Here is a 23,251-nt window from a genome sequence, read left to right as displayed (position 1 = left end):
AGGATCTCTGGGAACATGGAAAAGCCAGATTCTGAATGAAGCAACTCAGTTCAAGTGGGCTGAGGGGTTGGGAGGAGGGAAGGGGATGTGGGGTGCCGACAGCAGCAGAGTCTCTCACAACCACCCAAAGCACGATTGAGAGCTGCTCCACCACCCCCTGCAATCTGCCGCGGCGGTCACCTTCTGCCTGGTTCTATTGATAGGCCCAGGGCACATGTTCCACTTTAGGATAAAAACAAATTGGAGATCATTAAAAGATCCTCTGTGTGCTGTGGGTGGGGAGCTGTGGGGTAGGAAGGGCTCATGCCTTGGGGTTCCTGCCTTTTTCCTTTAACCTCTTCTCTTTCGTGACCAATGTGCTGGGAGTCCCACAAAAGGTCCAAGGTCCAGGCCCTTTTCTGCTGTGCTGCAGAGCCTGTTAGGCAGAACTGGAGGGGAGGGTCAAAGGTGTCTTGGTGCTGACGAACCTGGAACACCTGGAATGGCCAGGGCCTCTAAGGGAAAGCTGCACACTGCAGCATCAGTTGGTGGAGCTGACTTTGCAGCCAGATTTAAGTTAAATCCTAGCTCTTCCACCTCTCGGCTGTGACCTTTGGAAAGAACTCTGAGTTTTACTTGCCTCAACTATAAAGTGGAGATCACAGTTCTCTGCAGATCAATTTGAAGATAAAACGAGACAATAAGGGCCAGGCGTGGTGGCTCACACCTGTAATCCCAGCACTTTGGGAGGTCGAGGCCGGTGGATCACGAGGTCAAGAGATCGAGACCATCCTGGTCAACGTGGTGAAACCCCGTCTCTACTAAAAATACAAAAAATTAGCTGGGCATGGTGGCGCGTGCCTGTAATCCCAGCTACTCAGGAGGCTGAGGCAGGAGAATTGCCTGAACCCAGGAGGTGGAGGTTGTGGGGAGCCGAGATCACGCCATTGCACTCCAGCCTGGGTAACGAGAGTGAAACTACGTCTCAAAAAAAAAAAAAAAAAAGAAAAGAGACAATATACGTAAACTAACTGGTATAGTGAGTGTCTGGCATGTGGGTAGTAATTAATGAAAAATAATTATGTTTATATAATGAGATACCACTCAATTATAAGGACTGAATTGCTGATACATGGAGCAATGTCAATGAATCTCAAAATAATTACGATGAATGAAAGAAGCCAGACCAAGAAAGAATACAAGCTCCCTGATTCCATTCATATGAAACTCTAGAAAATGCAAACAGCTCTAGCGATAGAAGGCAGATCAGTGGTTGCCTGAGAATGGGGACACAGGCCTGGGGAGGATTACAAAGGGTCCTTGGGAAGTTCTTGGGGGTGACAGCTATGTTTACTATCTCTATTGTATTGATGGTTTCACAGTGCGTACATGTGTCAAAATCTATAAAATTGAAGGCCTTATATATGTGTGGATTATTGTATGCAAATTATGCCTCAATAAAACATTTAAAATCAACTAAATAATGATGGGATGATGATCTTACTGAGCTGTCCTTCCCCACTACCACCCTCTCCGCCCTCCATAACTAGAGGATCACCATTCTCAAAAACCACAGAACTTCTTCTGAGAGGAGGGGCTGACATGGAAACATCTGCAGAATGCCTCCAGGTTACCAGCAGGAAAGAGATTTAGACAGAAAGAGCCCCAGGGAAAGTTCTATGGGCTTCTGGGATGTGACCCCCTTTCACTGAGAACTATGGGCAGGAGGAGCCATGAGCAGGATGCCTGTACCTCTTGGAAGCTCACCCATCAGTTCATGGGCAAGAGGCTGGTGGGGTGGGGGTGGGGGGACACTTCTATCCCTTTAACTTGGGGGCTGTGGACCCACCGACAATGGCTCTGGAAGCTTCCTGGGCCCCTTTAGAGTAGTGCTTCTCTTCTGCTGTTTGTGCTCTAACGTCTACTAGATAACAGTGACCCACTATGACCATGATTCTAAGTCTGGGCTGAACCTCAAGTGGAGGATCACTTGTTCTCATCAGAGAACGTTTGAAGTGGAAGGACCTGATCCAATTCAAGGGCCGCACCCCCCACCTTTTTTTGAGACAGGGTCTCACTCTGTCGCCCACGCTGGCATGCAGTGTGACTATTATAGTTCACTGCATCCTCTATCTCCCCAACTCACACGATCCTCCCCACTCAGCCTCCAGAGTAGCTGGGACTACAGGTGTGCCCCATCATGCCTGGCTGTTTTTTTTTTTTAATTTTTAGTACAGATGGGGGTCTCCCTATTTTGCCCAGGCTGATCTTGAACTCCTGAGCTCAAGTTATCCTCTTGCCTCAGCCTCTCAAAGTGTTGGGATTATAGGTGCAAGCCACTGTACCAGGCCAAGCCCATTTTTTTTTGCTCAGGGGAGACAGAGCCCCAGGGAAGCCAGGAGACTCTAATATTCATGGCCAGCTCCTCCTGCTCCTCCCCTGTGTAGAGGCAGAGCTGCCCAGTGCCAGGAGCTGTGCTTGGACACTGGCTTCTCCCTGGCAGACATCTGCATGGAGCTCCTTTCTCCTGGCTGCCTGGCTTGTGCTTACCTTGCCAGGCTGGAAGGGCAGCCAGCCCATTGTCAGGCTCAAGGACTCAGCTTGGGATGCAGTGTCCCTGGTGTGCTTCCTGAGCCTGTGTGTGTTCAGAAGGGGGTGGGACACAAGGAGGCCTGGAGGACTCTGCCATGGCTGAGTTCCTAATCCCTGCAGGTGGTGGGATCCTGGTTTCAGAGCTATGCCAAGCCCCAGGCAGAGGGTGCAGACTGGTGAGAAGCCCACAGGCTGATGCAGACAGACTGGGTCTGGTCCACACATGCGTTTGTTTTTGTTCTAATCGCTTTAGCTGCTGCATTCATCAGGGTTCTCCAGAGAAACAGAAGCACTGGGAGAGGTGGATGGATGTATGGGAGGATTTGCTAGGGGAATTGACTCCTGCAGTGTTGGAGGCTGAGTCCCACGCACCACAGGCCATCTGCAAGCTGGAGAAATGGAAAAGCTGGGAGTGGTTCAATCCAAGTCAGAAGGCCCCAGAACCAAGGAAGCCAATGTTGTCACTCTCAGCCCAAGGCTGAAGGCCTGAGAGCCCTTGGGAAGCTGCTGGGATAAGTCCCAGAGTTCAAAGGCCAAGGACCAGGAGTTCTGATATCCAAAGGCAGGAGGACAAGGGCGCAACACTCTGGCAGAGAGGACATTCACACTTTGTCTGCCTTTTTGTTTCTTCCAGGTCCCCGGCCGATTGGGTAATGCCCACCTACAGTGAGGGAGGATCTTCCCTCTCAATCCACCCACTCACATGCCCATCTCCTCTGGAAACACCCTCGCAGACACACCCAGAAACAGCACTTCACCAGCCATCCAGGCATCCCTCAATCCAGCCAAGTTAACACCTAAAATTAATCATCACAGTTACGATATGGGAAAATTGGGGGTCTACTAATAACAATCAGATTCTCAGCTTCTTTGGATGATTGGAAGAGCTGACATAACTGTGCCCAGCCAGCTGAATGACAACAGTTGTCTGGGACTGAGAAACAGCTGCCCACTAATAGTAAGAATAATAGGGATGACAAGAGCTAACATTTGTGGAGCTCTGACAATGTGCCAGGCAGCTTCCCATGCAGTTCACTTATCGTGGTCCCCTAGGGCCGACTTTCCCTATTTAGGCCTCAGCCCAAGCCTGTTGGAGGCTCCAGGTGTTAACCCCTGCTCCAGGGGAGGAGGGAAGCCCTGGAGGGAGTAACACTAGGCCCCAGGCTGTCTCCAGGCTGCCACCCTGGGCTGAAAGAGCAGATCTTCTTACCACTGTGCCAGCTACTTTTCAGATCCATGTTCATCTTCTCACGCCTGCCACTTGGCAGCTGCCATCATACTTTACCCCCTGCCTGCTACCACTGCCCCTTGTCACTTCCAAACACCACCAGCCTTTTGATCTGGCTTTCAGGAGGGCAGAGGGACTCCTTGATTGGGCCACACCCGTCCACCAAATGTGACAGCTTACTCAGGACTCGGGAGTGAGCTTGCTGGGCTCAAGTTGGTTTATTACTTAGGGGCCCTGGGAGGCAAATCCTTGAGGAAACCTCATGCGGAGATGTAGCCTTGATTTTCACAAGGCATTTGATGAAATGTCTCACGTCCGGCAGCCAAGCTGAAGAAATGTGGGCCAGCTGGTAGCAGGAATAAGTGGATTTTTAACTAGCAGAAAAACTGCACCCAGACAGATGAGATGATTGGAGGCATGTCAGCGTGGCTCACTGGAAAGAAAACAGAAAATATGTTTGCCACATGTTTAGAGGACAAGCCCTGAAATGCCGAGGTGAAGAGTCTCCATCCAGAGACGGCACAACCCCCTGGAAAGACCAGCTCTGCCACACACTGGCTGTGTGGCTGCGGGCAGATTTCCTCTGCCTCCTGGGGGCTACTTTCCTCATTTATTTCGATAATAAGGATAATAGCAACACTGTCTCCAAGGGGTGCCGTGAGGATTCAATGGTTGAATGTCCAGGGGATGCTCAGAGAGGGTGATCATGTTCACCATGACAGGTTGCTGTGGAGAAACTGAGGCAGAGAACTAGGCTCTGAGTCCTAATTTCCCCCTCAGTTAAGTTAGGTAGGTATGTGCCTACCTCACTGCTGCAGATGCTACACTCTGCTGACCACTTGGGACAAAGGTACATGGGAAGGAGGCTCACAAGTCTCCTCCCCATTGGGCATACAGGGACAGGGCTGAAGTCCAGCTAATCACTGGGTGAGAAGGAGAGAAAGAAAACAGATTGTAACTAAGAATAAAATGGAAGCTAGGAGAGAAAGGGACAGAAGGATGAGTGAGCAAGGGAGGGAGACGCAGAGGGCCCCCCAGCCTTGACCGTTCATGGAGGAGGGTCTTACAGTTTGACAAATGAGGACCTTGAGAGGGCTTGGCAGTGTCTCAGAAGTGACTAATGAGGTGCTATTTGTTTTTCTTTTAAATTTTATTTTTATGTTTTTGGTATAGAGTCTTGCTCTGTCGCCCAGGCTGGAGGGCAGTGGCATGAACATGGCTCACTGCAGCCTGGAACTCCTGGGCTCAAGTGACCCACCTGCCTCCGCCTCCCAAAGTGCTGCGATTACAGGCATGAGCCACTGCGCCCAGCTCTGATGAAGTTCCAGAAGGGGTGGGTGACTGTGATCAGGGGAGTGCACAGCTGCAGGGCTGCCCCTCAGATCGACTGAAAAGTAGGACTTGAATACCGCATAAATTTCCAAATCCTCAAACTTGGAGGGTGGCTGCTGCTGCTGAGCTTCCTGTTCTCTGAGGGGGCCAGCAGCCCATTTCTCTGCTGAGTGTCTGGGAGAACTGTGCTGCTGTTTGAACTCATACATGAAGAAGAACTGATGAACTATTTTGCCTGAAAAGAGAAGTGTTCTTTTTCTCCAAAGCCCCAACCTTCAAGCGCCTGGCACGTAGTAGATTCTGGCTAAATGTTGAGCAAAGGAAAGAATGAAGCCTAGAATGGAAGTAGGGGCGGCAGCTCAAAGGGACTCGAAAGCCTGTTCTGATGGCAGTGAGGACAAGAGAGCTCTCAGGTAGCCAGCGCCATCCCCTGCAGAGATCACAGGCCCTTTTTTATGTCTATCAAACTATGATGTGCACATTTTAAAAAATCATAGGTTTCTGAAAAGCTTAAAATGAAAAGAGTAGATGCTTGCAATTTCCTGTCCCACTCCCCAGAGATGACACTATTATGACTCCCCTCGAAGGTGTTCATTGCAGCATTGTCTGTCAAATATAACATAACCAGGGAAGTACTATCCCATCAGTTTTACCACATAAATCCTGCCCTCACTCAAGGAGTGTAAACACCAGATGCGGGACCTTTGGGACCACCCTAGAGTCCATTGGCCACAATGAGGTTATTAACTCTTTATTTTTTATAATTAAGTAATCTTAAATACACAGAAGAGTATAATAAGTCCCTCCTAGTCTTGTTTCCTAGCCAGTTCTCTCACCTGGGAGGGTTGAAATGAACTAGATGTCCACAAAAAGGTCAACAAATGCTGTGCGGCAGCAGAACAATAAAGAATCCGGGCACTGATGGAAAATGATCGCAAAATATATTACCTGCAAAAAGCAGGATGCAGACGAGTTTGCAAATTGAGCTACCAGTATTGGGAGAAAGGGGGAGAAAGATGTGTGTGTTGCCATTTGTATAGAGCGCTCAAGGGAGGCCCAGGCGGCAATGTCACACTTGAGCAAGGAGCTGAGAGAGTGCAGAGTGACTCATGTCTATGGGCGTATGCATTATATACATTATATCATTGTGTTAGATTATGAAAGAAACCCATCATATCTATTGCTTCCCAGGCGAGAGAACTAGCTAGGAAACAAGACTAGGAGGGACTCATTAAACTCTTCTATTTTGGATTACTCAGTTATAAAAAAGAAAAAGTTAATAACCTCATTGTGGCCAATAGACTTTAAGGTGGTCCCAAACGTCCCCCTATCCTGGTGTTCACTGGAGTGCGGGCAGGGTTTATATGGTAAGAGTGATGGAATAGTAAGCACTTCCTCAGACGTCCCCCTATCCTGGTGTTCACTGGAGTGCGGGCAGGGTTTATATGGTAAGAGTGATGGAATAGTAAGCACTTCCTCAGACGTCCCCCTATCCTGGTGTTCACTGGAGTGCGGGCAGGGTTTATATGGTAAGAGTGATGGAATAGTAAGCACTTCCTGATTAGGTTCCACTTTACACTACCCCATCTCAGCAGAAACAGACTGGAGGCTCTCTGGGGTGAAGGGGCGAAGGGGGCATGATAAAGTCAGTAGCCATGTTGAAGAAACAAGGAATTGGGGGTGACCTTCAGGGACTTTGGGTGGCCTACAGGCCTGAGGAAGCCCTCCAGCCCATCACCAGGAAAAAGCAGGGATCCTCAATCATGCAATTACTAAAAAATGAATTTTCAGCTGGGCATGGTATCACACATCTGTAGTCCCAGCTACTTGGGAGGCTAAGGCAGAAGGATGGCTTCAGCCCAGGAGTTTGAATCCAGCTTGTGCATCACTGTGAGACACTATCTCTAAAAAATATTAGGTTGGTGCTAAAGTAATCGTGGTTTTTCTTTGCCATTATTATTTAATATTTTTTAAAATTCTGCAAACAATATGCTGAGCTTGGAATAGGATTCTTCCTCAGTCAAGCTCCAGATCAGAAAGCAGCCAGGCTGATGCCTTGATTTCAGCTGGGGGAGGACCTGCGGAGGACCTCGCTTGAGCTATGCCCAGACTCCTGACCTGCAGAAACTGTGATGCTAACCATGTGCTGTAGGTTGCTGAGTTTCTGGTGATTCGTTATGTAGTAATTGAAAACAGATACCCGCTTGGAGCTGTTTCTTCTGGTATTTACCTCTGTATTTCTAAATAATGTGTTTATATTGTTTTTCTTGATTTATCAAGCTTAGAAATTATCTACTGATGTCCTGTTATGGCAGAGAAGGGTGTGTTCTCTTCCCATCCCACTCCCTCTGCTGCTGAGCAAGAGGCTAGCTGTCCCATGTGCTAGAAGCCAATGCCATGACACCAGGCTTTAGAGAAAAGACAAGCTTTGTGTAGCAAGCTGACTAACGAGGAGACAGGAGTCTAGATCAAATCTGTCTCCCTATGCTGGCTTTTGTGCCGTGATTTTATTCAAAAAGCTTTGTGGGGTGGGTTCTGGGATTAGCAGCGATTTGATGGAAGGAAAGGGGAGGTCTAGAAAGGCTTGCTTGCTTTACATAAGTGATCTCCCTTTCCTCCATTCCACCAATTCCTACCAACGGAAGGAAAGCGGAGGGCCTCGGGGGTGCGGTTATCTCTTCCTCCTATTTCGTGGATTTCATGTGTGAATGTGGGGAGCGTTACTATGAAACATGGTGAATATTCAGGCTGTGACATCAGAATATTCAGCAAGCTCGTTCTGTGCAAACTCCAGTTGGCCATATTAGTGCCCATCAATTTCAGACAGTTTTTTCATCTCACAAGCTGAGGGACTTTCAGCATCTCAGCAAGTTGTTTCTTCTTCTTACCTGCCATCCTGCAAACTCAAGAATTTCTGCTGGTCGTTGGTTTCCTTAACTCTTTGGCCTGGTTTCACCTCCTCCTACCCTCCTAGGATAGTGACTTTAATATCTTAATTAAATCCGTAGTAAGTGTTTAACTATTACAACAGCGTGCAGATTGTTTATGACAGAGCAAGTAATGTGTGCAGTGATTATATTTCCTTTTTTCCTTTGTCCTAGGATTAAGAATGGCCTTATCTAAAAGGCCTTATCTTTTCCCCAGTTGCTCCTGTAGCTCGGGCCTGATGATCTTATTTCTGAATGGCAGAACCTATCACTTCATGTGCTGATCCCATATTCCCGCCGTGATCTTCCTCCTGCCCCAAACTGAGTAGCTTGCATTTGAGGCCTGAGCACAGCTGTGGTCCGAGGAGTTGAATTCAATGCTCTGTGGAATCCTCCCTCCTGTTTCCTGAGCCTCATCTCTTCTTTCTTGGTTTGTTGCCTAGTTTTAGTGGTGTACAGTCTCCAGCAGTTTCTTAAGACAGAGTGCATGGGAGGTCGGTTGACTTGTTGTGAGTCCTTGCACATCTGAAAAACGTCTTTAGTCTACCCTTGCACTTACTGATAATGGCTGAATGTAGAATCTCAGGTTGAAAGTAACATTCCCTCCCTTTAGCATGTTGAAGGCATTGTTCCCTAGACGCCCGGCTTCTGGAGAAGCCAATGCCATTCTGATGCCTGGTTTTCTTCTTGTGTCCTGTTTCAGCTCCCCAGATGCTTTTGGATTTTCTCTTTATCCTTGGTGTTCTGACATTTCAAAATTGGTGTAGGTCTTTTTAAAATCTATAGTGATGGGCCCCATTTCCAATTTGGAAATTCATTTATATTCTGGGAATATTTTCTATATTTAAAAAAAATTATTTCCTCCTGTGATGGCTACATTTAGGTGTCAACTTGACTGGATTATGGTATACCTAGAAATCTGGTGAGGCGCTATTTTTGGGTGTGCCTATGAGGGTGTCTCCAGAGACGGGCCTGGGAGTCTGTGTGGATGAAGTGGGGAGACCTGCCCTTGATGTGGGCAGGCGTCACCCAGTCTGCTGTGGGTCCAGAGAGAACAAAACCAGACAGAGGTGGGTGTGTGGTGCTGTCTGCTGGAGCCGGGATGCCCTCTGCCTCTCCTCCCCTTGGATAGCACCTCCAGGCTTCCTGGCCTTTGGACTCCAGGACTTAAACCAGTACCCCCACTCCCACCCCTCACCCTGGTTCTCAGGGCTTTGGCCTCAGACTGAGAGCTGGCACCATCAGCCTCCCTGCTTCCGAGCTTCGAGCTTCGGACTTAGACTGAGCCATGATACCAACATCCCGGGGTCCCCAGATTGCAGATGGCCTGGGTGGGATTTCTCAGCCTCTGAAACTGCATGAGCCAATCCCTCTAATAAATCCCCTCTCCTGTCTCCCTCTCTACATCCTCTTGGGTCTATCTCTGGAGAATCCTGACTAATATACCTCTCATTTGTTTTCTTTTTCCTCCTTGTCTTTTAGTTCTCTTTTCTGGCAGATTTCCTTTTATTGAATATTTATTTCAACTATTATGGCATTTTAAATGTCCAAGAGTTCTTTCTCATTCTGATAATTTCCTTTTCTGTAAAGGGCAGTCTTCTCTTATTTCTCTGAAGAGTTCTCACTAGAGTTCTTTTTGAAACTTTCTTCTGGTCCTTGCACTGTTTCTGACATCCTTTGATACGCAGCTGGCTCCTGCCTTTGTTTAGATCTCTCTTTCATGTTGGAGTCCTTCCTCAAATATCGGTTGATCCTTGACTGTTCACAATTCAGAGAGGCCCTCAAAGCTGCTCGGCAGCTCTGAATGCTTGGGCAGAGCATGAGAACTCATGGGGCTTTGCCACTGGAAATTGCCAAATGTTAGGAGGTAGACATCTTGCTCTCTGGGGTATTCACCTACTAATCTCTTGCCGTGGGACAGGATGCAAGCAGCAGGTGCAAAACATGGGACTTTGGAATCCATCATGAAATGTTTAGACTGTAGTCCTGAACCTAACCACCCCGCCTCACTTTGCCGGGTGTCCTGAAGTTGGGAGCTCTCTCATCTGCTTCACTGCAGAGCAAGCCTTGGCTCTTGCCTGGGGCAGAGCGGAGAGAGATGCAAGCTGCCCAGCTGCGTGGGGCAAAGGAGGGAACTGGCGGGGGATCTAGCTCAGCACAGAGACTTGTGCTTGAGCCCCTCTTCTCCTCTCCACACTTGACCTTAACTTCCCCTGTACCTGTTGCCTCTGAGTTCCAAGCCTCTAGGCCTTTTTGCTGGCAAATCAGTTTCCTGCTCAGCTGGATCCACCTTTTCAGGCACTTTTCAGCTCACATCTTCCACGGCTAATGTTCCGCCTCCATCTGCTTTCTGTCTTCCAGACTTTGCTGAAATCTCTTATCTATACTTGTCTCCTCTTACATTCTCCTAGTCTTTGGGTTTATGCTGTCAAAAATGCATTTGCTTTCACTTTAGTGTGGTTCTGGGAGAAAGGATAACAGGTAGTTATACCTCAGTAGGAATCTGCATTTCTTATTGCTGCAGGCTTCTCACCCATCTCCTGATAGCTCTGAGTGAGGATGTGCTCTCAAGGGTTATGACAGCTGCAGTTCCAATCCTGGAGGCCTCCTGGCACTCCTGATGGTGTGTCTTTGGAGTCTCATATCAAAAAGTTAGAACCTGTAAGAAATAAAATGCCACCTCTTCTCCCACAGTACCCCTGAGGACATTGTGACAGTGATGAGCAGAAGCCAGCAACCTTTGCCTGTCAGGGGCACTTCCAGAGTGATGACGAGGCTGCTCATGAGTGTCTTTGCCTGGACTTGGTCTGGCCTGGAGGAATCAGACAACAGAAGCTGGCCCCAGAGCAGGTGGCATGAAAGATCCTGGCAACTGGTGACAGCAGAGTCTGGGGAGGCAGGGCTGGTGGCCCTCAAATATACAGCTGTTGTGGAGGCAGAAGGCACAGACAGCAGGCACTAAACACTGGGTCAGGCACACATGGCAGCAGGCAGGGCTGGCGGGCTGGGCTGACAGGCAGTTGGCCTCGAGAAAGTCCAGACTCCAGTGGGGGGATTCAGCTCAAGGGTTGGGGTCTGAGTCTGGGGGAAGGGAGGATGCCCGTTTCCGGGGGATGGCTCAAGGCAGGATACTTAGGCAGAGATACTTAGGCAGATTGTGGTAATACAGGGGACAGTTCTGAGGGCTGAAATACAGGAGTGAAGAGGGACAAAGTTACAGGCAAGGGCTTTGGCATCTGAGGTGGAATAATAGCAAGTTGGAGAGGCAGGCCCCCGGGGAAGGGCTTGGGAGAGGGTTGATTCCCAAGCATGGGTCAGAGCACCATCCTGGAGGTGACATCAGGTGGACACAAGGACATGGAGGCAGGTGATTGCAAGGGAGCTTCTCTTCCACCAGTACCTGAACTTGTGCACACTTGCACCTCATGAGGCAGAGGCTGGGGAGAGAACCAACTTGGACATCTCACTAACGCTGGCAGGATGTGCAGGAGGGAGATGCACCACCCTATGCTGGGAACCTGACCTGTTTGGTGGTGATGCTGATGGTCTTGATGGGTTGAACTCAGGGAATGAGCTTTGTGGAGCCGGCACTTTACAGGCCTAATCTCATGGAGTCTCACATCAGGTCTCTGAGATGGTCTTGCCATCCCTGTTAGACAGACGAGGAACCAGGGCTCAGAGAGGTTGAGCAGGCTGGTCAGGATCACACAGCTAGAGAGCGGCAGAGTCAGGATTCAAACTGTATCTGCCTGAAGCCAAACCCGATCTCTTCTCGATCTACTTTGCTGCTTCCCCAGAAGTGATTCACATTCCTTCAAGATACGAGCGGGGTCCAAGCCTTGGTTTCAGGATCTCCTGTGGAAAGACCCAAAGCTGCTACTGGCATTGCAAAAGGCCTGGGAGCAGCTGGGGAAGGGGTCCACTTCCCTAATGACACAGCTCACCCTGGAACCCTGGTGTGTCAGACGCAGCTAAGCCCAAGTACTATGTCTGCCTGAGGGTGTGGGAAGTGGCCTCAGTTCTTTGGAGCCAGTAACAGGATTTAATTTGCAAGCCTGTCCTGAGCTCTCCTACGTCTGCCAAGTTAATTGGGTCTTGGGCATCTGTTAGCTGTGATGAAGTGTCTACATTGCACAGGGAAGGCTGGTCCTGCCAGTCCTGTTCATGTGTCCAAGCCCCAAACTCGAATCCATCTCCAGCTGTTGCCTGGAACCACGTCTGCTAAGGCTGTGATGGAGATTCAGATAGAGAGAAAAGCTATATAGGGAGGTGACAGTATGGATGTAGAAATATAAATAGATACATGCATGTAGATGGAGGTATAGATACAGACAGCTATAGACGTAGACATAGATATAGATACAGAAATGTGGATGGAGATGCAGTTACACGTCGACACAGATACAGATATAGATACGTAGAGCACCAAAGCCTGCCCAGGCAAAGGCACACTTTCAAAATAGCTACCACTTACTGAGCTCACTCAATTCTCATAGCAACCCTGTGAAATAGGAGTTCGTTTTGTTTGTTTTTGTAGAGATGGGATTTCACTATGTTGCCCAGGCTGATCTTGAACTCCTGGGCTCAAGTGATCCTCCCACCTTGGTTCCGCAAATTGTTGGGACTACAGGTGAGCCACCATGCCTGGCCAGGAAGGAATTTTTATGCCCTTTTTATGATGAGGACCTACGGCTCCCAGAGGTTGAGTGACTTGCTCAAATCACATAGGGATGGAGATTAGGAGGGGGAGTCCTGATGGGTCCAGGTGTCCTTGCATGAAAGCCTAGGCTGCAGCCATAGCCTCCACTGCCCCCAGACCTCCTGCTCTCAGCCCTGCCAGCCTTGCTCAGCCTTCTAGGATAGCAGAGAGGCAGCCCAGACTTTATCCTCTATGTAGCCTCAATGAGGGAAAAATGAGGCCCAAGAGGGGAAAGAGCAAAGTGAACCATGGGGAAAAGAGTTCCCAAAGGAGAGCACGTCCTAGCCCAGTTCTGCTCCTCACCCCTACCCTTTCTCCCTGAATTCTTTGGTAATAGAACTCCGATTTTCAGCCAGGTCCAGGAACGTTCAGGATAATGGCATTTCCCAGACTTGCTAGCTGTGTTGTAGCTGAGTTTTGGCTGATTGGGTGTAAGCTGCAGTGGTTTGTGCAAATTCTAGGAAGTATCCCTAAAGGAAACTGTCTTTTTCTGCCCCCTTGTTCTTTTAGCTGCCTGGCATGTGGATGCGATGGCTGGTGCTCAAGCAGCCATGGAAGCCATGTGTCAAGGAGGGCAGAGCAACAAGAGGGGAGGGGTCTGGGCCCCTGGTGATGGCATAATGGCCGTACTGCTCCAGGTTGCCTGTTTGCATGAGAGACAAATACAATCCTATCTTGCTGAAGCCTCTGGGTTTTCTGGCGCAGTCAGCCACGCAAATCCTAATGTTCAAACCCTCTAATTCTTCTCACCAAAGCCAACATCCCTCATTACAGAGGTCTCATTGTTGTCCTTTAAATTTCAAATTTGTCGTTTCAGATATTCTCTCTCTACTTTGTAGGCTAAGTGAATGTGTTCAAGTGGGGTAGGGGTGGGTAGGAAGCAGAAAAATTAGTTTTAACTTGGGAGAGCCAAGGTGTGCTGTGAGGTTGCAGGAGGGGGCCGCCAGAAGCAAGAGACACTCAAACTCCATCAGCTGCTGCCTGATCCCCTGATCCCGGGTGTACCTGTGGCTGCCTCTCAGTGGCCAGTCTGCTGGCGCTCTGCAACCTGCCTTGGCTCTGGGCAGGAAGCCAGTGAGGAAGCCAGACAGCTCAGAACTGAGCTCTGTGCTCCTTGCTGGTGTCCCTTAGCTGGTGCCCAAGCTGTGGCTGGTGCAGGGTGTGTGCTTGGTGGTTAGCTGCTGAATAAATAAGTGAATGTGAGGCAGCAGCTAGAAAGAGGTCACTGGAGAACCTCCAACTGGCCTGCGTCCTGGGAGAAGGGCACCTTGGGGCGGAGCCCGGGGAAGGCCCACTGTTTGTAGAGGGAGGAGCCTGGCCTCTCCTGTCCTGGGGTGGAAACTGGGATTCAATCTGTGAGGCAGGAAACCTATACTAGCGGCATTTCCCTTTTCTCCCCCAAAATTCCATTTTTCTCACCCTTCAAAGTGTCTGAGCTTAATCTTTCATGGTTGTGTGACCAGGACTTCATTTTTAGCTGAACTGAGGAGAAAGTCCTATGATAAATGCATGATGGATGCCTCGACCCATCCTTCATTCTTTGGCCTGGGACTGTGACCCTTTGATACGGAGACCTTGGTTCCCAACTCATTTTTTAAATTAAAAACAGTTAAAATAATTTGTTATTGACACATAAAGTTGTACATATTTTGGGGGCACCTGTGCTATTTTGATAGACGCATACAACATGTGATGAGCAAATCAGGGTAACTGGGATAGCCATCGCCTCAGAATTTTAACTTTTCTGTGTTAGGAACATTTGAATTCTTTTCTTCTAGCCATTTTGAAGTTGGTAATAAATTATGATTCACCACAGTCACCCTCCTGTACTATTAAACACTAGGTCTTATTCATTTGATCTAACTGTACTTTTGTATCCTTTAATCAACCGCTCTTCAACCCCACCTTCCCCTTCCCTTCCCAGCCTCTGGTAACCACCAGTCTACTCTATCTCCATGAGGTCCACTTTTTTTGTTTGTTTTGTTTTGTTTTTTGAGACAGAGTCTTGCTCTGTCGCCCAGGCTAGAGTGCCATGGCACAATCTCAGCTCACTGCAACCTCTGCCTCCCAGGTTCAAGCCATTCTCCTGCCTCAGCCTCCCGAGTAGCTGGGATTACAGGTGTGTGCCACCACACCCAGCTAATTTTTGTATTTTTGGTAGAGGCGGGATTTTACCATGTGGCCAGGCTGATCTTGAACTCCTGACCTCGGGTGATTCTCCTACCTTGGCCTCCCAGAGTGCTGGGATTACAGATGTGAGCCACTGCGCCTGGCCGAGATCCATGTTTTTAGCTCCCACATATAAGTGAGAACATGTGGTATCTATCTTTTGTAGCTGGCTTATTTTATTTAACATAACGATCTCCAGTTCCATTTATGTTGTGCCAATGACAGGATTTCACTCTGAAATGTCTGAGAAATATGCCATTGTGTATAGATACCACATCGTCCAACCATTCATTTGTTGATGGACACTTAGGTCGATTCCATATCCTGGGTATTCTGAATAGTACTGCAGAAAACATGAGGGTGCAGATATCTTTTTGATACATTAATTTCCTTTCTTTCGGATTTATGCCCAGCAGTAGGATTGCTGGATCATATGGTAGTTCTATTTCCAGTTTTTTGGGGAAGCTCCACACTGTTTTCCACAGTGACTGTACCAATTTAACATTCCTACCAACAGTGTGTAAGACTTGCCCTTTCTCCACATCTCTGCCAGCGTCTGTTGTTTTCATCTTTTTGATAAAAGCCATTTTAACTGGGGTGAGATGGTATCTCTTTGTGGTTTTGATTTAATTTCTCTGATCATTAGTGATGTTAAGCGTTCTTTCCTATATCTGTGGTTCATTTGTATGTTTCAAGAGCTGTCTATTCAGGTCTTTTTCCCATTTAAAAATTAAATGGGAAAAAATTTAATTTTTTAAAATTAAAAATTAATTTTAATAAAAATTAAAAATTCAGATCTTTTTCCCATTTAAAAATCTGATTATTTGTGGGGTTTTTTTGCTATTAGGTTGTTTGAGTTCCTTCTGTTTTCTGGTTACTACTCTCCTGTTGGATGGATAGTTTGCGAATATTTTCTCCCATTCTGTCGTTTGTCTCTTCACTTTGTTGATTGTTACCTTTGCTGTGTGGAAGCTTTTCAGTTTGATGTAATCTCATTTGTCTATTTTCGCTTTCCTTGTCTGTGATTTTTGAAATCTTACCCAAAATATCTTTTCCCAGACCAATGTCCTGAAGTGTTTCCCCAAAGTTTTCTTTTAGTAGTTTTATAGTTTCAGGTCTTAATTTGTGTCTTTAATCAATTTTGACTTGATTTTTGTATACAGTGAGAGATAGGGGTTTAGTTTTATTATTCTGCATATGGATATCCAGTTTTTCCAGCACCATTTATTAAAATTAAAAACAATTAATGGTGCGATCTCGGCTCACTGCAGCCTCCACCTCCTGGGTTCAGGCAATTCTCCTGCCTCAGCCTCCTGACATATTTTCTTAATGTATATTCTTGATGCTTTTGTCAAAAATGAGTTGGCTGTAAATGCATAGATTTACTACTGTTTTCTCTATTCTATTCCATTGGTCTATGTGTCTGTTTTTATGCCAGGATTATGTTGTTTTTGTTACTATATCTTTGTAGTATATTTCGAAGTCAGGCAATATGATGCTGGCAGCTTTATTCTTTTTGTGCAGTCTGGCTTAGACTATTAGGGGTATTTGTGTTTCCATACTTATTTTGGAATTGTTTTTTATATACCTAGGAGGAATAGCATTGGTATTTTGATTGGGACTGCATTGAATCTGTAGATCACTTTGGGTAGTATTGACATTTTAACAATATTAATTCTTCCACTTCATGATTATGGGATAACTTTCCATTTTTTGGTGCCCTTTTCAATTTCTTTCATCAGTGTTTTATCATTTTCCTTGTAGAAACCTTTCACCTTTTTGGTTAAATTTATTTCTATGAGCCGGGTGCAGTGGCTCACGCCTGTAAACCCAGCATTTTGGGAGGCTGAGGTGGGCAGATCACTTGAGGCCAGGAGTTGGAGATCAGCCGGCCCACATGGTGAAACTGTGTCTCTACTAAAAATACAAATATTAAGGCCGGTGTGGTGGCTCACGCCTGTAATTCCAGCACTTTGGGAGGCCAGAGTGGGCAGATCACTTGAGGTAGGGAGTTCAAGACCAGCCTGATCAATATGGAGAAAGCTCATCTCTACTAAAAAAATACATAATTAGCCAGACGTGGTGGCAGTTGCCAGTAATCTCCTGACTCTGGGAGGCAGAGACTGCAGCGAGCCGAGATTGCACCATTGCACTCTAACTCTCCCTCCTCATAGACCGCTTCCTGCTGCCACACAAGTCTTGGCTACACTCAGCACTGCAGGATCCCACGCCCTAATTTAGAGTCTTTTTTAGGAGGGTTAGCTGCTTGCCTGTAGAACCTCAGGACAAGAGAAAAAACAAGAACAAAAAGAAAAAAAGGGCAATCCCCTTCAGCAATGCTTCAGTGACAGGGATGGGAATTCTGGGCTTGATCTTCCCTGAGTTTTGTGGTGGCCAGGAGACCTGGCTGTGACTCAGCCCACTGCCTCTGCTACCTGCCGGCTGCCGCACTGAAGGGTGAGTCACCTGAAGCGCCCTCGTGGGCACAAGTCTTGCAGGGAGGAAAGCTCAAAGAGAAGACATGAGAAGGACGTCATCACCAGGCCCTGCTGGGAGCTTCAGTACATCCTGCAATTCTGGAACCAGATTGGCTCTGTTACTTCCTTTCATTAAACTTCTGTTTTCCCTCAGCCTGCTGGATCCATCTTTGAGTTATTTAATTCCAACCGTAATAAAACATCCATTGAACCACACACTAATGCAATATGAGGCTGGGAAGCAAACAGCAGGCCTGGGGGGGTGGAGCTGAGCAGAGTGGAGTCTACACGGCTTTGTCCCTTTTATGGGGTCTGCTACATAAAATCTGACCACATTTTGACACAGAATGTGGGGATGGGAGATACATTTGGTTTAAACTAGGGGCTTTGGGGGCGGGAGGAGAGACCCATGCTGTCCTTGCTGATAGCTAAGATGTGTCCTTTTCCTCAGACACAGCTGCTGTCCTTCCTTGTAGTTTTTCAAGATGTGCTGGGTCCTTAGGCCTCCACCCACCTGTGTCTTAGGGGCTGCTGATTGTATACCAGGCACGCTTATGCTATTCACATCTTTGGTTTGGGATCATAGGCTCTGACCCACCTCCCAAAAGCCAAATTGTTCTTAGTCTTCTAGCTTCTGCCTTTGAGGCTCATTTCCCTTTCTGTGGCCTTGCTCCATGCCACAGATAGCTTTGACTTTTGACTTTTTGACTTCAGATCCCTTCCAGCCACTGTAGAACTCTCCCCTAGACCATTCCTCCAGCCAATCTGGCTCACCAGGGTCCTGTAACTTGCTGTAGGCATGAGTGGTGATGCTTGGCCTGGTTACAGGAGTCACTGAAAGAGAGAAGGCTGCCCCAGTGAACTCCCTGCTTTGGGGACCACTCCTTCTGTGCCTGTAGAGACTGACCCCGCAGCCTACAGATGCAACTTTCCTCTGGGGTCTGGTTAAGGAGGACTGCCTCATCCAGGGTCCCAGGAGCTGTTTCAGACCATAGGTTTCCATGAGAGGGCTGGACCCAGAGGGAATTTCGAAACAATGAAAAACTGGTGTGACTGGGAATGGACCAAACTTAGGGCCCTCTCCCTGGAGCAGGGTTCTAGAGCCTCTTGCAGGGCTGGGTGCTAACCCTTGAGTGTGGGACTGGGTAAGCTCCTGGATTCCATTGGAGGGTCCTGAGTGGTCAGGTTGATGGGGCCTAGCGGGGGAGATGTCACGGTAGCAGCCACTTGCTAACTTGTGGGAATATACTTCAACGTTTTATCCACAGGTCAGCTGTGCGGGTGCACACCAGCTGATCAGCAGTCCTCATTGGTTCTGCTGAGCTTTTGCTGAGTAGAAAAACAGGTCTCATTTCTAGAGCTGTTTTCTCATTGAAACCACATCCTCTTGAGGCTTCCCCAGGGGCTTGTCAGGTCGCTGACCTCAGGTTCCTGTCCCTGTCCCTGTCCATTTGCATTTTATTTATTTATTTATTTATTTTTGGTGTGGTTTTAAGGAGTGGAGGGTTTAATAGGCAAGAAAGATGGGAGAAGGCAGAAGATAAAAGCTCCCCCTTACACAGAGCGGGGGGCTCCAAAGCCGAGAGAGGAAACCCCATGTGGGGCAGAAACCAGCCAGGTGTGTATATATAGAGGCTGGAGGAGGCAGTGTCTTATTTGCATAGGGTTCAGGGGATTGGTTTGACTAGGCATGTCATTCACATAGCCTGTGAAAAATCGGGCATGGTGGCTCATGACTGTAATCCCAGCACTTTGGGAGGCCAAGGCAGGCAGATCACCTGAGGTCAGGAGTTTGAGACCAGCCTGACCAACATGGCAAAACCTCGTCTCTACTACAAATACAAAAATAATTACCCCGGCATGGTGGCACACACCTGTAACCCCAGCTACTCAGGAGGCTGAAGCAGGAGAATTGCTTGAATCCAGGAGGCAGAGGTTGCAGTAAGCCCAGACTGTGCCATTGCACTCCAGCCTGGGTGACAAGAGCAAGACTGTGTCTCAAAAAGAAAGAAAGAAAAATCTGGCTGTCCCACCCTAGCCTTTTAATATGCAAATATAGAGCACCGTGATGTTGTACACACGTGGGGATATGTGAGGGCTGCCATGTTGCCAGGAACTTGTGAGACAAGAGCAAGAAGGCCCCCGGAATTGGCATATTGGGTGGACCCAGTTTCTAATCAACTGTATTTGCATATAAAAGGTTGCCCCCCTGGTTCTAACAGCCAGGGCTTTACAAGAAACTTTCTGGAGATGCTTTAAAAAATGAAAACTTCCCAAAGATCCCTTTTTCTTTCTCCCTGCCTAAAGTAATTTTTCAATAATATCTACCACATTTCTCCCTCTGGCGATATCACACTAACTGCTTTAGGGGATTTAGACGACTCTTTTTGGTTACTTCCTGCTGAAAAGTGGTGTTGGATGGGAAACAGCAGCTAGGGCTTCTCCTGGGGCCGAGCTAAGGGTCCTCGGAAGAATGGTGTGTCCATGTGTGTTCAGTTTGCAACACCATTTGGCATTTGATTGCTTCTGTGAGTTGGCTGATCCTCTCCTTTTGATGTCCCAAGATAAACTCGGAGCTTACAGATCTGTTAGAAAGTGACATTCTTTACTGACCGCAGCGTAGGAACCCTGTGTAGGGACTGGGTAGACAAGGTATGAGGCTAGTTCTCCCTAAGGGGCTTTTATTGGCTCTGCATGTGAAGCTTGATTCCTTAAGGGGAAAAACACCTTTTCAGTCAAAGACTTGGTAAAAGAGCCAGTTTTTCCAACTGCATCCTGTTGACAAAGAAAAATGGATTTTTTTAATTTGAAGTTTTATTTTTTTGAGATGGTGTTTCACTTTTGTAGTCCAGGATGGAGTGCAATGGTGCGATCTTGGCTCACTGCAACTTCCGCCTCTCAGGTTCAAACGATTCCCCTGTCCCAGCCTCCCGAGCAACTGGGATCACAGATACCCCTACCATGCCCAGCTAATCTTTTCTGTATTTTTAGTAGAGACGGGGTTTCATCATGCTGGCCAAGCTGGTCTCAAACTCCTGACCTCAGGTGATCCACCTACATCGGCCTCCCAAAGTGCTTGGATTATTGCAGGCATGAGACACTGCACCGGCCCAAAAATATATTTTAAACAAAAATTCTGACATTTGAAACCTGAAAATATGAGCCCAGGAGTATGAGGCTGCAATAAGCCAAAACTGCACCTTTGTATTCCCACCTAAGTGACAGAGTGAGACCTTGTTAATAATAAAAAAAACCTGAAAATAGAAAAGAGGGCTTTTACAATGCTGATGAACATGTCTTGGAGTGCATGATTATAAATACATAAATACGCATCCAACTTTTTTTTTTTTTTTTTTTTTGAGACGGAGTTTCGCTCTTGTTGCCCAGGCTGGAGTGCAATGGCGCAATCTCGGCTCACCGCAACCTCCGCCTCCTGGGCTCAGGCAATTCTCCTGCCTCAGCCTCCCGAGTAGCTGGGACTACAGGCATGCGCCACCATGCCCAGCTAATTTTTTGTATCTTTAGTAGAGACGGGGTTTCACCATGTTGACCAGGATGGTCTCGATCTCTTGACCTCGTGATCCACCCGCCTCGGCCTCCCAAAGTGCTGGGATTACAGGCTTGAGCCACCGCGCCCGGCCCGCATCCAACTTTTACAGTGATAACTACTGTAAAAAGGAGAATGTTAAAAAAGCCAATCTAGACAGAGTCTGTCTCATTCCACCTGCCTCTTTGTGTTAGTAATTCTAGGGGTCTTAAGGGAGCTGCTGTGGTCTATGTCACATTCATCCCAGCCTCCTTTCTAATCCTGGAGCTGATGATGAAAGTGTGATAAATCTGGCTTAGCTTTGATTCTTTTCCATTAACTCACTTCTGGTAGTAAATTGTTGCAGGTCTTCCACTTCGATCCCATCAGCCATTTTCATCACCTTGTCTAAATGGTCTTTATTGTAACTGCAGCCCAGGAAAAGGTGGCTGGCTCAGACCATGGTGATAGCCCAGACCTGGACAGCAGTTTGTCTGGGCGGCCACTGCCATTGGGTGGGTTACAGTAGTCGGGCAGGTGGCATAGGATGAATTCCATGCAGGCCTTCCATTGACTGTCTCACCTCTGAGAGGAAGTGGGACTGCTCCGCAAAGTTGGCCACCTGCTGCATTCCTGAGACCAGCTCCTCAACCATGGCAGCCGCCTTGCCACCAACCATGGTGCCTGCTTCAGCCAAGGACCAGATAGCTTGCCACTTTCAGCAAAATGGATTCTTATTGCACTGATGCAAGCAACTATATTGCCATAAGTTAAGAGTACTCACAGATAGTTTCCAAATTCTAGAGAAACCAGGCAGAAAAAATTAAACATACTCCAAATTTTGTTCACAGGAGTATACCTTACTCAATTATTAAAGGATGTAAATAGTTTAAAATAAGTTTCCTTGACTCTGAAAAACAAAATAAAAATCAGCAATATTCTAATCAAAAGTCAAAAAGTTTTCTTTAACTTTCTGAGTGCAGTCCACTTAGTAACTCTTATTTTGGTTGATATTTGTGAATATGTTAGTTCTTTATGAGTCCTGTACATTCTTTCACTATTCCAATGTTACAATCTTCAAAGCTATTAAAAACTTGCATTTGAGAGCACCGGTTAAAGTCCTTAATATACCTTGATTATAAACAATTGTCTGCCAAAGGCAAATTCCAGGATAGTTACAGTTAAAAACATGACTGACAAAAAAGTTTATTTCCATGGCTTACAATAACTTTCCCCTTAATTATGATTGATAGCATATACTTAGACATTAGAATTTTAGAAATCCCATACAATTTTGGAACATGTATTAGTATTATTCACCAAAATATAACTTAAAGAATTTTGGAAATAATTTTGGCAATCTAATGTGACTAAACATGTCAAATAATCCTGTTTAACTCTTTTCTGAGTGGTTCAGAGACCCTCTGAACCATCCAAAATCCAGGCATCAAGAAGGACAATTTCCAGATTGCCATAAGTTATTTTGCCAAAAGGATGACTCAGAAGACAAAAACCTTTCATTAGCCTTTATTAAGACATGAAAATTCTGTTAAAAGCCAGATTTTGCCCTTGCATTAGTTTAATGTTAGCTGAAATTAGTTTAAATGAAACCTTATAGATCATTCTGTCTAATCCTAACCAATTTGAACATGATTTTTACTAACCTTTTATAACCCTTTTACTAAAGGGCAGATTAGTGTCTTAAGATCTTGTTGCTATGCTTTTATTTCAATGCTCAATTTATGAAAAGACCATATAGATTCTATGGGAGAATACGTGTAGTGCTTCTACCATGCATTTGATTGCAAGGCAACCCAAGGCCAATTGGCTTATTTTGTAATCAGCCCATTCCTGATGGGAGTCTCATCTCCCACTAGGGGGTGGGGATGTTTCCTTATCTTCCAGGTGGCCAAGAGTGTGCTTCTCTGATTGATAACTACTGTTAGCCATTGCTTACAGTGTATTTTCTACCTGGTTATTAGACACCAAACTCTTTCATAATGCGAAATAATTTCTGCTACTCCCAAAACTCAAAACTGTCAGATAACACAATGCAAAACAGAACAGAGCCTTTGATTTTGAGGGGGATCTATCTGTTTTAATTCCTGGGGTTTCATGAGGAAAACAGAGGTTTTTTTCCCCCAAAACAGGGTCTGTGGAGCCTCCTCTGTCTTTCCCAAGGAGTCCCATGCCACTAGAAGTTATCTTAAGGCCTCTCATGCATGCATTAAGAGTGGTAAGACAAAAAAAAAAAAAAAATGGAAAAGAATAATTCAGTCGACTGAGAAGAAAAGAACCGCCTCTTTCCAGAAACACAAGATC

The 23,251-nt window shown here is 46.8% G+C and overlaps 1 pseudogene; it reads right to left on the bottom strand.

The window, feature by feature from the left end:
* Positions 1-21,245: 21,245 nt before the first annotated feature.
* On the bottom strand, positions 21,246-21,608 carry LOC100402085 (CDKN2AIP N-terminal-like protein pseudogene; annotated as a pseudogene).
* Between the last annotated feature and the right edge of the window lie 1,643 nt (positions 21,609-23,251).

The sequence above is a fragment of the Callithrix jacchus genome, chromosome 19 (genome assembly GCF_049354715.1).
Source record: "Callithrix jacchus isolate 240 chromosome 19, calJac240_pri, whole genome shotgun sequence".
NCBI lineage: Eukaryota > Metazoa > Chordata > Mammalia > Primates > Cebidae > Callithrix > Callithrix jacchus.
This window is presented reverse-complemented; position numbering and strand designations above follow the sequence as displayed.